Source organism: Oncorhynchus nerka, linkage group LG4 (genome assembly GCF_034236695.1).
Source record: "Oncorhynchus nerka isolate Pitt River linkage group LG4, Oner_Uvic_2.0, whole genome shotgun sequence".
Classification (NCBI taxonomy): domain Eukaryota; kingdom Metazoa; phylum Chordata; class Actinopteri; order Salmoniformes; family Salmonidae; genus Oncorhynchus; species Oncorhynchus nerka.
The window spans coordinates 96,343,990-96,361,151 of NC_088399.1; the positions used below are offsets into that span (position 1 = coordinate 96,343,990).

Sequence of the window (17,162 nt, forward strand, 5' to 3'; positions counted from 1 at the left end):
AGAGAGGTAGGTAGAGAGAGAGAGAGAGAGAGAGGTAGGTAGAGAGAGGGAGAGAGGTAGGTAGAGAGAGAGAGGGTAGGTAGAGAGAGAGAGAGAGAGAGGGGTAAGAGAGAGAGAGGTAAGAGAGAGAGAGAGAGAGAGCGAGGTAGAGAGAGAGAGAGGGGGTAAGAGAGAGAAAGAGAGAGAAGGGGTAGAGAGAGAGAGGTAAGAGAGAGAGAGGTAAGAGAGAGAGAGGTAGAGAGAGAGAGGTAGAGAGAGAGGGGTAGGAGAGAGAGAGGTAGGAGAGAGAGGTAGGAGAGAGAGAGAGAGAGAGGTAGAGAGAGAGAGAGGTAGAGAGAGAGAGAGAGAGGTAGAGAGAGAGAGAGAGAGAGAGAGGGGAAGAGAGAGAGAGAGGGTGGGAAGTTGTACAGACATTTATGACCTCCGGTAATTATGATAACAGAGCAGTATAAGGGTGGTATAAGTATAAGTCATGTGGGTGACGACTTGTATGCAACACAGTAGTAGGAAAATCCAACCTGGTTTTCATGTCATTCTTCCTGCCCATTCAGTGACTATCACATTATGGCATTATAGACAGTTATTGGATTAGTTCAAATTACAAATTGACATTTTTTTATTAAATAAAAAAAATTCAAATCATAGCTGGCAAGAGAAGTGGAAACATGAGAGTGTCTTTAAAAGAGACGTTGACGGTCAAGATGTTGAAGTGACCAACTTGACGCTAAACGGTGAAACACTATTATTTTTTAAATAGATATTTATGTTTAGTTTTTTTTTAAACTAGGACTTCTAGGAAATTATTTTTACACAGCAGTGTAAGGTTATTAAAAGCTATTAGGTTGTTAGGAAACATCAGAACTGAACGTGTATAATCCTGCGGGATTGGGAAAGCCCTCTGGGAAGAGTCGCTCGGTCCCGTAGTCGCAGTTACACTGGAAGTCTTTGACACTGTGCTCATGCCTCTCCATTTCCTCTCTCGCTTCTCCACATCTGTTGAACTGCAGTAACCCCTTCAGATTCCTCAGCTACCTTTAAAAAAAATTATATACAGACCGCTCTTATTGGTCCAGCCCACAACACACCACCAGTTTCAGCCAATCAGAGTACTCCTACCATCCCAAACACTATGAAGAGAATGGAGTGCCCCCCCCCCCTCCCTTCCTCCCTCCCTCCCTCTCGGTCGCTCTTCCTCCCAGCCCCTAGGCACCAATTAAGCATGTCACCTCAAGATTCATGCTTGTTCTGACCCAAAGACTCGTTTGACTACAGTAGTCACTCCTCTACCCTCAAACCTGTCCTTTTTCTCCTCTCAGTCAAAGTATAAGGGGGCAGGTTCTCTCAACACCTTAGGGAAAAACACATCTTGACTAACTGAACGTGAATCTTAACCCTCCATTCTTCCTCTCGCTCCTCTCAGAATACTTTAGAAGTCAGAAACAGATTGTCAAGCTGCATCCTGCTAAATTCCATTGCATCGTTTGACGTTTGGACTCAATCAAAGGCTTTTATTTGGACTATTTTCTACATTGTAGAATAATAGTGAAGACATCGAAACTATGAAAATAGCTGTGAGAGTTGAATGTTTCACAAAGCAGCAAACAAGTGCTCAGCATATGTGGGAACTCCTTCAAGACTGTTGGAAAAGCATTCCAGGTGAAGCTGGTTGAGAGAATGCAAAGAGTGTGCAAAGCTGTCACCAAGGCAGCAAATGGGTAGTTATTTAAAGAATCTGAAATATATTTTTGATTTGTTTAACACTTTTTTTTTCGGTTACTACATCATTCTCCATGTGTGTTATTTCATTATGTCACTATTCTACAAAAAAAAAAAAAAATTTAAATAGTAAAACAAATAAAAGAAACCCTGGAATGAAAAGGTGTCAAACGTTTGACTGGTCGGTCTGACTGAGGCAATAGATGGGCTTCTTCAACCCTTTTTCCACACGTTGGTTTTGTGTGTTTGACTCAGTCTGACATTTCCGCTTCTGATTTGTTGACAGAAAAATCACTTCTTCGTTTTGACAATTATTTTAGGCGAGATACAGGTCAGATAGATACTGACCTGTATCAGATAGTGTAGTGCTTTGTCCGAATAGCCCATTGATAACCACTATAGACATTACCAACACACGTCACCATTACAGACCTAGCTACCACAGACAAAGACTGGAACGGAAACCACAGACGTCGGTTAAAAAAATCATTTTCATGAACTACTTCGCTGTGACAAATGGAAGAAAAGTTTACATTTGCAGGCGGACAAGGAAATCAATACTATTCAGGGACGCCCCCCAGGGGCCAGGGAAAACGAGCGCAGGAACTCATATCTTTACCAGCTGGGACCTCGTCAGGTGGTGTCACTTCTCACCCTTCCCCCATAGTTGAGTTATTATTATCTGATCTGTTGCACCCTCTACAACTACTGGTTCCTCTCTAGGTTTCTTCACAGCCAGAAGAAGACTGGCCACCCCTCATAGCCTGGTTCCTCTCTAGGTTTCTTCACAGCCAGAAGAGGACTGGCCACCCCTCATAGCCTGGTTCCTCTCTAGGTTTCTTCACAGCCAGAAGAGGACTGGCCACCCCTCATAGCCTGGTTCCTCTCTAGGTTTCTTCACAGCCAGAAGAGGACTGGCCACCCCTCATAGCCTGGTTCCTCTCTAGGTTTCTTCACAGCCAGAAGAGGACTGGCCACCCCTCATAGCCTGGTTCCTCTCTAGGTTTCTTCACAGCCAGAAGAGGACTGGCCACCCCTCATAGCCTGGTTCCTCTCTAGGTTTCTTCACAGCCAGAAGAGGACTGGCCACCCCTCATAGCCTGGTTCCTCTTTAGGTTTCTTCACAGCCAGAAGAGGACTGGCCACCCCTCATAGCCTGGTTCCTCTCTAGGTTTCTTCACAGCCAGAAGAGGACTGGCCACCCCTCATAGCCTGGTTCCTCTCTAGGTTTCTTCACAGCCAGAAGAGGACTGGCCACCCCTCATAGCCTGGTTCCTCTCTAGGTTTCTTCACAGCCAGAAGAGGACTGGCCACCCCTCATAGCCTGGTTCCTCTCTAGGTTTCTTCACAGCCAGAAGAGGACTGGCCACCCCTCATAGCCTGGTTCCTCTCTTGGTTTCTTCCTAGGTTCCGGCCCTTTCTAGGGAGTTTTTCCTAGCCACCGTGCTTCTACATCTGCATTACTTGCTGTTTGGGGGTTTTAGGCTGGGTTTCTGTACAACACTTTGTGACATCAGCTGATGAAAAGAAGGGCTATATAAATACATTTGATTGTTAAAAATTTTATTGAGACAAACACGGGGAGACATTCCTACAGTGTACTTGGTTCCATGAGGACATTACCAGACTGACACACCTTTAACCACACAGGGTTAAATATAAAGTTGACAAACAAATGAAGTACTCCTGTCCCCTGCCCTCTCGGTGTACATGTGTGTTTATGAGGGGGACTCGGGTACTAACAGGCGGGATGTCACGGTGCCAGGTAGGATGGGCTGATTAAGGGGACCCGGTCGGAGAGGGGGGTGAATCATTTCATTTGATTCAACAAGGCGGAAGTGGAGGTGAATTGATTTGTATGCACAAAAATAAATACACGTCTATAAGCCTACCAGCCTACATATGAATAAAAGCATTAATGATAGATGGCCAAGGTATCAACTAACATGAGTTAGTTGATACTAACATATATTTTTTTGGTTTTTAACTGAAGGTAAATTCCAAGAGATGGATGCGTAAACGCTCGCTAATAAAAACATTTTTTTTTTACTTGCTGGCGAGACATTTATGATGACTGTAAAGTAGGTGACCTAGGAATTCTAGGTAACCTAGCAACAAGGAGTCCGATTCACCAAGTCAGGGACCCTCTCTGGAAAACTGCAAGTCAAGCAGGAAACCTCTATTCTCTTTATTATGAACAAGCTAAGACTCAAAAGAAAGGCCTGATTATTTTAATATTTTTTAAATATATTCTTTTGGGGGGGGGCCCTGCAGGTAATTCGTGGCTTATGTTTTAGAGAATGTTTGATTGAAGAAATCTTTACGACTTATTACGGAAAGCAGCAATAAAATCTTCAGTGGGGGTGGTATGAGGGTGGTGTGAGGGTGGTGTGAGGGTGGTATGAGGGTGGTGTGAGGGTGGTGTGAGGGTGGTATGAGGGTGGTGTGAGGGTGGTATGAGGGTGGTGTGAGGGTGGTATGAGGGTGGTGTGAGGGTGGTATGAGGGTGGTGTGAGGGTGGTGTGAGGGTGGTATGAGGGTGGTGTGAGGGTGGTATGAGGGTGGTATGAGGGTGGTGTGAGGGTGGTATGAGGGTGGTGTGAGGGTGGTATGAGGGTGAGTGGAATAGAACTGCATCAGCATGAACTGCAAATCAAATCAAATCATCAAATCAAATTGTATTTGTCACATACACATGGTTAGCAGATGTTAATGCAAGTGTAGCGAAATGCTTGTGCTTCTAGTTCCAACAATGTAGTAATAACCAACAAGTAATCTAACTAACAATTCCAAAACTACTGTCTTATACACAGTGTAAGGGGATAAGGAATATGTACATAAAGATATATGAATGAGTGATGGTACAGAGCAGCATAGGCAAGATACAGTAGATGGTATCGAGTACAGTATATACATATGAGATGAGTATGTAAACAAAGTGGCATAGTTAAAGTGGCTAGTGATACATGTATTACATAAAGATGCAGTAGATGATTTAGAGTACAGTATATACGTATACATATGAGATGAATAATGTAGGGTATGTAACATTATATAAGGTAGCATTGTTTAAAGTGGCTAGTGATATATTTACATCATTTCCCATCAATTCCCATTATTAAAGTGGCTGGAGTTGAGTCACTGTCAATGTGTTGGCAGCAGCCACTCAATGTTAGTGGTGGCTGTTTAACAGTCTGATGGCCTTGAGATAGAAGCTGTTTTTCAGTCTCTCGGTCTCAGCTTTGATGCACCTGTACTGACCTCGCCTTCTGGATGATAGTGGGGTGAACAGGCAGTGGCTCGGGTGGTTGATGTCCTTGATGATCTTTATGGCCTTCCTGTAACATCGGGTGGTGTAGGTGTCCTGGAGGGCAGGTAGTTTGCCCCCGGTGATGCGTTGTGCAGACCTCACTACCCTCTGGAGAGCCTTACGGTTGTGGGCGGAACAGTTGCCGTACCAGGCGGTAATACAGCCCGCCAGGATGCTCTCGATTGTGCATCTGTAGAAGTTTGTGAGTGCTTTTGGTGACAAGCCAAATTTCTTCAGCCTCCTGAGGTTGTCTCAGCCTCCAGTATTTATGCTGCATTAGTTTATGTGTCGGGGGGCTAGGGTCAGTTTGTTATATCTGGAGTACTTCTCCTGTCCTATTCGGTGTCCTGTGTGAATCTAAGTGTGCGTTCTCTAATTCTCTCCTTCTCTCTTTCTTTCTCTCTCTCGGAGGACCTGAGCCCTAGGACCATGCCCCAGGACTACCTGACATGATGACTCCTTGCTGTCCCCAGTCCACCTGGCCATGCTGCTGCTCCAGTTTCAACTGGCCTGGGCCCTAGGACCATGTCCCAGGACTACCTGACATGATGACTCCTTGCTGTCCCCAGTCCACCTGGCCATGCTGCTGCTCCAGTTTCAACTGTTCTGCCTTACTATTATTCAACCATGCTGGTCATTTATGAACATTTGAACATCTTGGCCACGTTCTGTTATAATCTCCACCCGGCACAGCCAGAAGAGGACTGGCCACCCCACATATGCTCTCTCTAATTCTCTCTTTCTTTCTCTCTCTCTCGGAGGACCTGAGCCCTAGGACCGTGCCCCAGGACTACCTGACATGATGACTCCTTGCTGTCCCCAGTCCACCTGACTGTGCTGCTGCTCCAGTTTCAACTGTTCTGCCTTATTATTATTCGACCATGCTGGTCATTTATGAACATTTGAACATCTTGGTCATGTTCTGTTATAATCTCTACCCGGCACAGCCAGAAGAGGACTGGCCACCCCACATAGCCTGGTTCCTCTCTAGGTTTCTTCCTAGGTTTTGGCCTTTCTAGGGAGTTTTTCCTAGCCACCGTGCTTTTACACCTGCATTGTTTGCTGTTTGGGGTTTTAGGCTGGGTTTCTGTACAGCACTTTGAGATATCAGCTGATGTACGAAGGGCTATATAAATAAATTTGATTTGATTTGATTTGATTTGAAGAGGCGCTGCTGCGCCTTCTTCACGATGCTGTCTGTGTGAGTGGACCAATTCAGTTTGTCTGTGATGTGTATGCCGAGGAACTTAAAACTTGCTACCCTCTCCACTACTGTTCCATCGATGTGGATAGGGGGGTGTTCCCTCTGCTGTTTCCTGAAGTCCACAATCATCTCCTTAGTTTTGTTGACGTTGAGTGAGAGGTTGTTTTCCTGACACCACACTCCGAGGGCCCTCACCTCCTCCCTGTAGGCCGTCTCGTCGTTGTTGGTAATCAAGCCTACCACTGTTGTGTCGTCCGCAAACTTGATGATTGAGTTGGAGGCGTGCGTGGCCACGCAGTCGTGGGTGAACAGGGAGTACAGGAGAGGGCTCAGAACGCACCCTTGTCAGTAACCCTTTCAGAGACACAGATGAAATTTCAATGACAATGTATGCAGTCGCACCATGAGGCCGCTGCCTCATTTCTGATCAGTCTAATGGGGTAATGTCTTTAAAATATATATATATATATATATATATTAACCTTTATTTAACTAGGTAAGTCAGTTAAGAAGATATTTGTTTTACAATGACGGTCTAGGAACAGTGGGTCAACTGGTCTAGGAACAGTGGGTCAACTGGTCTAGGAACAGTGGGTTAACTGGTCTAGGAACAGTGGGTCAACTGGTCTAGGAACAGTGGGTTAACTGGTCTAGGAACAGTGGGTCAACTGGTCTAGGAACAGTGGGTCAAATGGTCTAGGAACAGTGGGTTAACTGGTCTAGGAACAGTGGGTCAACTGGTCTAGGAACAGTGGGTTAACTGGTCTAGGAACAGTGGGTCAACTGGTCTAGGAACAGTGGGTCAACTGGTCTAGGAACAGTGGGTTAACTGGTCTAGGAACAGTGGGTCAACTGGTCTAGGAACAGTGGGTTAACTGGTCTAGGAACAGTCGGTTAACTGGTCTAGGAACAGTGGGTCAACTGGTCTAGGAACAGTGGGTTAACTGGTCTAGGAACAGTGGGTTAACTGGTCTAGGAACAGTGGGTTGACTGGTCTAGGAACAATGGGTCAACTGGTCTAGGAACAGTGGGTCAACTGGTCTAGGAACAGTGGGTCAACTGGTCTAGGAACAGTGGGTTAACTGGTCTAGGAACAGTGGGTTAACTGGTCTAGGAGCAGTGGGTTAACTGGTCTAGGAAAAGTGGGTTAACTGGCCTAGGAACAGTGGGTTAACTGGTCTAGGAACAGTGGGTTAACTGGTCTAGGAACAGTGGGTTAACTGCCTAACTGCCTTGTTCAGGGGCAGAACGACAGATCATTACCTTGTCAGCCCGGGGAGTCAACCTTTCGGTTACTGGGCCAATGCTCAAACCACTCGGCTTCCTGCCAATCTGTGGTGGTGGTGGGGGGTTGTACTAAGATATATGGAATTGGTTTAAGGTCATACCAAGGATAATTTTGCTATTTGATTTTGAAAAACCCTTGAAGTATAACAATTATATATAGAAACATTATTTTGGGCCTTACTGCTATTAGCCCATACAAACACATCGATTAACAGATTTACTACATGGAACAAATGATAGTGCCCCCAAGAAAAAAAATAGAATAATCTAAAATCAGTTTGTCCTATAGAGATAAAAGATCAGGAAACTGTTTTTTTGTGTGTTTTTTTTACATGCATTTAACCTCTTATTTTTGGCACTCAACAGTCTCCATATTCAGTACATTCGGAAAGTACTCAGAACCCTTGACTTTATCCACATTGTTACGTTACAGCCTTACTCTAAAATGTATTAAATTGTTAGGTTATTTTCCCCCTCAATCTTCACCCCATAATGACAAAGCAAAAAAATGTTTGTTTTTTTACATTTTGGGAAATGTAAACTGAAATGTCACATTTATATAAGTATTCAAACCCTTGACTCAGTACTTTTTTTGAAGCACCTTCGGCATCAATTACAGCCTCAAGTCTTCTTGGGTATGACGCTACAAGCTTGGCACACCTGTATTTGGGGAGTTTCTACCATTCTTCTCTGCAGAACCTCTCAAGCTCTGTCAGGTTGGATGGGGAGCTTCGCTGCACAGCTATTTTCAGGTCTCACAGAGATGTTCGATTGGGTTCAAGTCTGGGCTCTGGCTGGGCCACTCAATGACATTCAGAGAGTTGTCCCGAAGCCAAGACAACGCAGGAGTGGCTATGTGCTTAGGGTCATTGTCCTGTTGGAAGGTGAACCTTCGCCCCAGTCTGAGGTCCTGAGCAGGTTTTCATCAAGGATCTCTATACTTTTCTCCAATCTTCTTTGCCTCGATCCTGAATAGTCTCCCAGTCCCTTTACAGAGGAACTCTGTCAGAGTGACCATCGGGTTCTTGGTCACCTCCCTGTGGGACCTTATATAGACAGGTGTGTGCCTTTCCAAATCATGTCCAATCAATTGAATTTACCACAGGTGGACTCCAATCAAGTTGTCAAAACATCTCAAGGATGATCAATGGAAACAGGAAGCAACAGAGCTCAATTTGAGACTCATAGCAAAGGGTCTGAATACTTATGTAAATAAGGTATTTCTGTTTTATAATTATGTAAATAAGGTGTTTTATATTTGTAATACATTTGCAAAAAATTATACAAAACTGTTTTTGCTTTGTCATGTGTAGATTGCTGAGAAAAAAATAAATATGTTATTTATTTCAGAATAAGGCTGTAACGTAACAAAATGTGGAAAAGGTCAAGGGGTCTGAATACTTTCTGAATGTGCTGTGACCTTCCTTTAATATTTTCAACCTTCAGATGAGGTCTGGGGCAAAACAACCGACACATACAGGTTCATGATATCCTCACCTTTCCACAGAGGGGTCATATTACTGTGTAGCCCAAACTGTTCGGCTACTACAGACAGGAGTTGGCAGATCGGCTGTACCGACTTCAGACGAGATCCAAGACACTTGTGCGGATCGTAGAGCAACATGGAGAACGCCGTCGTGTTCGTGAGAGTTATCTTTCCATAGAGGGAGGGGGGGGGGGGTCATAATAGTTTTGAACGCCAAACCGTTCGGACGATACTGCGACAAGATTGATTTTGGTCCGACAAAACACCGGTCTAGCACCGTCACCTTTACACCGTAGATGTAGAAGTGTGACATGTGCTGGATTGAGATGCATCCAACAACAACAAAAAACAGATCCCTCTTAAACCAACTGACAATTTGTATTATTATGCTAATTGGATTTCCGAGAAGCCACGGACTTCCGACTCTATGGGGTTTTTCTATGACTGGGGGACCAATGGGGAAATGTTTAACACAGAGACATTCACGCAAGTGAATATTGCTAAACTATTTTGCTAAAGGACAGACAGTGAACCTTCCGGATGCCACCAAGTACAGCTTTGCCCTTTAACACACACATCAAAAATGTCATGTCACATCCTAACAGGAAAATAACAGAAAGGGGGATTGTAGAATATTTGAATTATATTTATATATATTTATATGTATTTTCCGATGCTAATTCAAGGCTGCATTTAGTTAACGCAACAGAAGAGAAGGAAACCAACTACCCCTGAATCCCCTGTTCCTTATCCATCCCCAGACTGTGTTCAACTACCCCTGAATCTCCTGTTCCTTATCCATCCCCAGACTGTGTTCAACTACCCCTGAATCTCCTGTTCCTTATCCATCCCCAGACTGTGTTCAACTACCCCTGAATCTCCTGTTCCTTATCCATCCCCAGACTGTGTTCAACTACCCCTGAATCTCCTGTTCCTTATCCATCCCCAGACTGTGTTCAACTACCCCTGAATCTCCTGTTCCTTATCCATCCCCAGACTGTGTTCAACTACCCCTGAATCTCCTGTTCCTTATCCATCCCCAGACTGTGTTCAACTACCCCTGAATCTCCTGTTCCTTATCCATCCCCAGACTGTGTTCTACTACCCCTGAATCCCCCCGTTCCTTATCCATCCCCAGACTGTGTTCAACTACCCCTGAATCTCCTGTTCCTTATCCATCCCCAGACTGTGTTCTACTACCCCTGAATCCCCTGTTCCTTATCCATCCCCAGACTGTGTTCTACTACCCCTGAATCCCCTGTTCCTTATCCATCCCCAGACTGTGTTCTACTACCCCTGAATCTCCTGTTCCTTATCCATCCCCAGACTGTGTTCAACTACCCCTGAATCCCCTGTTCCTTATCCATCCCCAGACTGTGTTCAACTACCCCTGAATCTCCTGTTCCTTATCCATCCCCAGACTGTGTTCAACTACCCCTGAATCTCCTGTTCCTTATCCATCCCCAGACTGTGTTCAACTACCCCTGAATCTCCTGTTCCTTATCCATCCCCAGACTGTGTTCAACTACCCCTGAATCCCTGTTCCTTATCCATCCCCAGACTGTGTTCAACTACCCCTGAATCTCCTGTTCCTTATCCATCCCCAGACTGTGTTCAACTACCCCTGAATCCCCTGTTCCTTATCCATCCCCAGACTGTGTTCAACTACCCCTGAATCTCCTGTTCCTTATCCATCCCCAGACTGTGTTCAACTACCCCTGAATCTCCTGTTCCTTATCCATCCCCAGACTGTGTTCAACTACCCTGAATCCCCTGTTCCTTATCCATCCCCAGACTGTGTTCAACTACCCCTGAATCTCCTGTTCCTTATCCATCCCCAGACTGTGTTCAACTACCCCTGAATCTCCTGTTCCTTATCCATCCCCAGACTGTGTTCAACTACCCCTGAATCTCCTGTTCCTTATCCATCCCCAGACTGTGTTCAACTACCCTGAATCTCCTGTTCCTTATCCATCCCCAGACTGTGTTCAACTACCCCTGAATCTCCTGTTCCTTATCCATCCCCAGACTGTGTTCTACTACCCCTGAATCTCCTGTTCCTTATCCATCCCCAGACTGTGTTCTACTACCCCTGAATCTCCTGTTCCTTATCCATCCCCAGACTGTGTTCAACTACCCCTGAATCTCCTGTTCCTTATCCATCCCCAGACTGTGTTCAACTACCCCTGAATCTCCTGTTCCTTATCCATCCCCAGACTGTGTTCAACTACCCCTGAATCTCCTGTTCCTTATCCATCCCCAGACTGTGTTCAACTACCCCTGAATCTCCTGTTCCTTATCCATCCCCAGACTGTGTTCAACTACCCCTGAATCTCCTGTTCCTTATCCATCCCCAGACTGTGTTCAACTACCCCTGAATCTCCTGTTCCTTATCCATCCCCAGACTGTGTTCAACTACCCCTGAATCTCCTGTTCCTTATCCATCCCCAGACTGTGTTCAACTACCCCTGAATCCCCTGTTCCTTATCCATCCCCAGACTGTGTTCAACTACCCCTGAATCCCCTGTTCCTTATCCATCCCCAGACTGTGTTCAACTACCCCTGAATCTCCTGTTCCTTATCCATCCCCAGACTGTGTTCAACTACCCCTGAATCTCCTGTTCCTTATCCATCCCCAGACTGTGTTCAACTACCCCTGAATCCCCTGTTCCTTATCCATCCCCAGACTGTGTTCAACTACCCCTGAATCTCCTGTTCCTTATCCATCCCCAGACTGTGTTCAACTACCCCTGAATCTCCTGTTCCTTATCCATCCCCAGACTGTGTTCAACTACCCCTGAATCTCCTGTTCCTTATCCATCCCCAGACTGTGTTCAACTACCCCTGAATCCCCTGTTCCTTATCCATCCCCAGACTGTGTTCTACTACCCCTGAATCCCCTGTTCCTTATCCATCCCCAGACTGTGTTCAACTACCCCTGAATCTCCTGTTCCTTATCCATCCCCAGACTGTGTTCTACTACCCCTGAATCTCCTGTTCCTTATCCATCCCCAGACTGTGTTCAACTACCCCTGAATCCCCTGTTCTTTATCCATCCAGACTGTGTTCAACTACCCCTGAATCTCCTGTTCCTTATCCATCCCCAGACTGTGTTCAACTACCCCTGAATCTCCTGTTCCTTATCCATCCCCAGACTGTGTTCAACTACCCCTGAATCTCCTGTTCCTTATCCATCCAGACTGTGTTCAACTACCCCTGTATCTCCTGTTCCTGTCCATCCCCAGACTGTGTTCAACTTATCCCCCCGTTCCCCAGACTGTGTTCTACTACCCCTGAATCTCCTGTTCCTTATCCATCCCCAGACTGTGTTCAACTACCCCTGAATCTCCTGTTCCTTATCCATCCCCAGACTGTGTTCAACTACCCCTGAATCTCCTGTTCCTTATCCATCCCCAGACTGTGTTCAACTACCCCTGAATCTCCTGTTCCTTATCCATCCCCAGACTGTGTTCAACTACCCCTGAATCTCCTGTTCCTTATCCATCCCCAGACTGTGTTCAACTACCCCTGAATCTCCTGTTCCTTATCCATCCCCAGACTGTGTTCAACTACCCCTGAATCTCCTGTTCCTTATCCATCCCCAGACTGTGTTCTAACCCCTGAATCCCCTGTTCCTTATCCATCCCCAGACTGTGTTCTACTACCCCTGAATCCCCTGTTCCTTATCCATCCCCAGACTGTGTTCAACTACCCCTGAATCTCCTGTTCCTTATCCATCCCCAGACTGTGTTCTACTACCCCTGAATCTCCTGTTCCTTATCCATCCCCAGACTGTGTTCAACTACCCCTGAATCCCCTGTTCTTTATCCATCCAGACTGTGTTCAACTACCCCTGAATCTCCTGTTCCTTATCCATCCCCAGACTGTGTTCAACTACCCCTGAATCTCCTGTTCCTTATCCATCCCCAGACTGTGTTCAACTACCCCTGAATCTCCTGTTCCTTATCCATCCCCAGACAGTGTTCAACTACCCCTGAATCTCCTGTTCCTTATCCATCCCCAGACTGTGTTCAACTACCCCTGAATCCCCTGTTCCTTATCCATCCCCAGACTGTGTTCAACTACCCCTGAATCTCCTGTTCCTTATCCATCCCCAGACTGTGTTCAACTACCCCTGAATCCCCTGTTCCTTATCCATCCCCAGACTGTGTTCAACTACCCCTGAATCTCCTGTTCCTTATCCATCCCCAGACTGTGTTCAACTACCCCTGAATCTCCTGTTCCTTATCCATCCCCAGACTGTGTTCTACTACCCCTGAATCTCCTGTTCCTTATCCATCCCCAGACTGTGTTCAACTACCCTGAATCTCCTGTTCCTTATCCATCCCCAGACTGTGTTCAACTACCCTGAATCTCCTGTTCCTTATCCATCCCCAGACTGTGTTCTACTACCCCTGAATCTCTATCCATCCCCAGACTGTGTTCAATCCCCTGTTCCTGTTCTTATCCATCCCCAGACTGTGTTCAACTACCCCTGAATCTCCTGTTCCTTATCCATCCCCAGACTGTGTTCAACTACCCCTGAATCTCCTGTTCCTTATCCATCCAGACTGTGTTCAACTACCCCTGAATCTCCTGTTCCTTATCCATCCCCAGACTGTGTTCAACTACCCCTGAATCTCCTGTTCCTTATCCATCCCCAGACTGTGTTCAACTACCCCTGAATCTCCTGTTCCTTATCCATCCCAGACCAACTTCTCCTGTTCCTTATCCATCCCCAGACTGTGTTCAACTACCCCTGAATCTCCTGTTCCTTATCCATCCCCAGACTGTGTTCAACTACCCCTGAATCTCCTGTTCCTTATCCATCCCCAGACTGTGTTCAACTACCCCTGAATCTCCTGTTCCTTATCCATCCCCAGACTGTGTTCAACTACCCCTGAATCTCCTGTTCCTTATCCATCCCCAGACTGTGCTCAACTATCCATCCATCCAGACTGTGTTCTACTACCCCTGAATCTCCTGTTCCTTATCCATCCCCAGACTGTGTTCAACTACCCCTGTGTTCACCCTGAATCTCCTGTTCCTTATCCATCCCCAGACTGTGTTCAACTACCCCTGAATCTCCTGTTCCTTATCCATCCCCAGACTGTGTTCAACTACCCCTGAATCCCCTGTTCCTTATCCATCCCCAGACTGTGTTCAACTACCCCTGAATCTCCTGTTCCTTATCCATCCCCAGACTGTGTTCTACTACCCCTGAATCTCCTGTTCCTTATCCATCCCCAGACTGTGTTCAACTACCCCTGAATCCCTGTTCCTTATCCATCCAGACTGTGTTCAACTACCCCTGAATCTCCTGTTCCTTATCCATCCCCAGACTGTGTTCAACTACCCCTGAATCCCCTGTTCCTTATCCATCCCCAGACAGTGTTCAACTACCCCTGAATCTCCTGTTCCTTATCCATCCCCAGACTGTGTTCAACTACCCCTGAATCTCCTGTTCCTTATCCATCCCCAGACTGTGTTCAACTACCCCTGAATCCCCTGTTCCTTATCCATCCCCAGACTGTGTTCAACTACCCCTGTATCTCCTGTTCCTTATCCATCCCCAGACTGTGTTCAACTACCCCTGAATCCCCCCGTTCCTTATCCATCCCCAGACTGTGTTCAACTACCCCTGAATCTCCTGTTCCTTATCCATCCCCAGACTGTGTTCAACTACCCCTGAATCTCCTGTTCCTTATCCATCCCCAGACTGTGTTCTACTACCCCTGAATCTCCTGTTCCTTATCCATCCCCAGACTGTGTTCAACTACCCCTGAATCCCCTGTTCCTTATCCATCCCCAGACTGTGTTCAACTACCCCTGAATCTCCTGTTCCTTATCCATCCCCAGACTGTGTTCAACTACCCCTGAATCTCCCGTTCCTTATCCATCCCCAGACTGTGTTCAACTACCCCTGAATCTCCTGTTCCTTATCCATCCCCAGACTGTGTTCAACTACCCCTGAATCTCCTGTTCCTTATCCATCCCCAGACTGTGTTCAACTACCCCTGAATCTCCTGTTCCTTATCCATCCCCAGACTGTGTTCAACTACCCCTGAATCTCCTGTTCCTTATCCATCCCCAGACTGTGTTCTACTACCCCTGAATCCCCTGTTCCTTATCCATCCCCAGACTGTGTTCTACTACCCCTGAATCCCCTGTTCCTTATCCATCCCCAGACTGTGTTCAACTACCCCTGAATCTCCTGTTCCTTATCCATCCCCAGACTGTGTTCTACTACCCCTGAATCTCCTGTTCCTTATCCATCCCCAGACTGTGTTCAACTACCCCTGAATCCCCTGTTCTTTATCCATCCAGACTGTGTTCAACTACCCCTGAATCTCCTGTTCCTTATCCATCCCCAGACTGTGTTCAACTACCCCTGAATCTCCTGTTCCTTATCCATCCCCAGACAGTGTTCAACTACCCCTGAATCTCCTGTTCCTTATCCATCCCCAGACAGTGTTCAACTACCCCTGAATCTCCTGTTCCTTATCCATCCCCAGACTGTGTTCAACTACCCCTGAATCCCCTGTTCCTTATCCATCCCCAGACTGTGTTCAACTACCCCTGAATCTCCTGTTCCTTATCCATCCCCAGACTGTGTTCAACTACCCCTGAATCCCCCCGTTCCTTATCCATCCCCAGACTGTGTTCAACTACCCCTGAATCTCCTGTTCCTTATCCATCCCCAGACTGTGTTCAACTACCCCTGAATCTCCCGTTCCTTATCCATCCCCAGACTGTGTTCTACTACCCCTGAATCTCCTGTTCCTTATCCATCCCCAGACTGTGTTCAACTACCCCTGAATCCCCTGTTCCTTATCCATCCCCAGACTGTGTTCAACTACCCCTGAATCTCCTGTTCCTTATCCATCCCCAGACTGTGTTCTACTACCCCTGAATCTCCCGTTCCTTATCCATCCCCAGACTGTGTTCAACTACCCCTGAATCTCCTGTTCCTTATCCATCCCCAGACTGTGTTCAACTACCCTTGAATCTCCCGTTCCTTATCCATCCCCAGACTGTGTTCAACTACCCCTGAATCTCCTGTTCCTTATCCATCCCCAGACTGTGTTCAACTACCCCTGAATCTCCTGTTCCTTATCCATCCAGACTGTGTTCAACTACCCCTGTATCTCCTGTTCCTTATCCATCCCCAGACTGTGTTCAACTACCCCTGAATCTCCTGTTCCTTATCCATCCCCAGACTGTGTTCAACTTCTCCTGTTCCTTATCCATCCCCAGACTGTGTTCAACTACCCCTGAATCTCCTGTTCCTTATCCATCCCCAGACTGTGTTCAACTACCCCCGAATCTCCCGTTCCTTATCCATCCCCAGACTGTGTTCAACTACCCCTGAATCTCCTGTTCCTTATCCATCCCCAGACTGTGTTCAACTACCCCTGAATCTCCTGTTCCTTATCCATCCCCAGACTGTGCTCAACTACCCCTGAATCCCCTGTTCCTTATCCATCCAGACTGTGTTCTACTACCCCTGAATCTCCTGTTCCTTATCCATCCCCAGACTGTGTTCAACTACCCCTGAATCTCCTGTTCCTTATCCATCCAGACTGTGTTCAACTACCCCTGAATCTCCTGTTCCTTATCCATCCCCAGACTGTGTTCTACTACCCCTGAATCCCCTGTTCCTTATCCATCCCCAGACTGTGTTCTACTACCCCTGAATCCCCTGTTCCTTATCCATCCCCAGACTGTGTTCAACTACCCCTGAATCTCCTGTTCCTTATCCATCCCCAGACTGTGTTCTACTACCCCTGAATCTCCTGTTCCTTATCCATCCCCAGACTGTGTTCAACTACCCCTGAATCCCCTGTTCCTTATCCATCCAGACTGTGTTCAACTACCCCTGAATCTCCTGTTCCTTATCCATCCCCAGACTGTGTTCAACTACCCCTGAATCTCCTGTTCCTTATCCATCCCCAGACAGTGTTCAACTACCCCTGAATCTCCTGTTCCTTATCCATCCCCAGACAGTGTTCAACTACCCCTGAATCTCCTGTTCCTTATCCATCCCCAAACTGTGTTCAACTACCCCTGAATCCCCTGTTCCTTATCCATCCCCAGACTGTGTTCAACTACCCCTGAATCTCCTGTTCCTTATCCATCCCCAGACTGTGTTCAACTAC

The 17,162-nt window shown here is 46.6% G+C and overlaps 1 protein-coding gene across 1 annotated transcript in view; it reads right to left on the reverse strand.

Annotated features, from left to right (window-relative positions):
- LOC135571555 (sodium-dependent lysophosphatidylcholine symporter 1-B-like) overlaps window positions 1-17,162 on the reverse strand; it is a 67,521-nt gene that overhangs the window by 37,192 nt on the left and 13,167 nt on the right. The gene's annotated exons all lie outside the window — the stretch shown is intronic.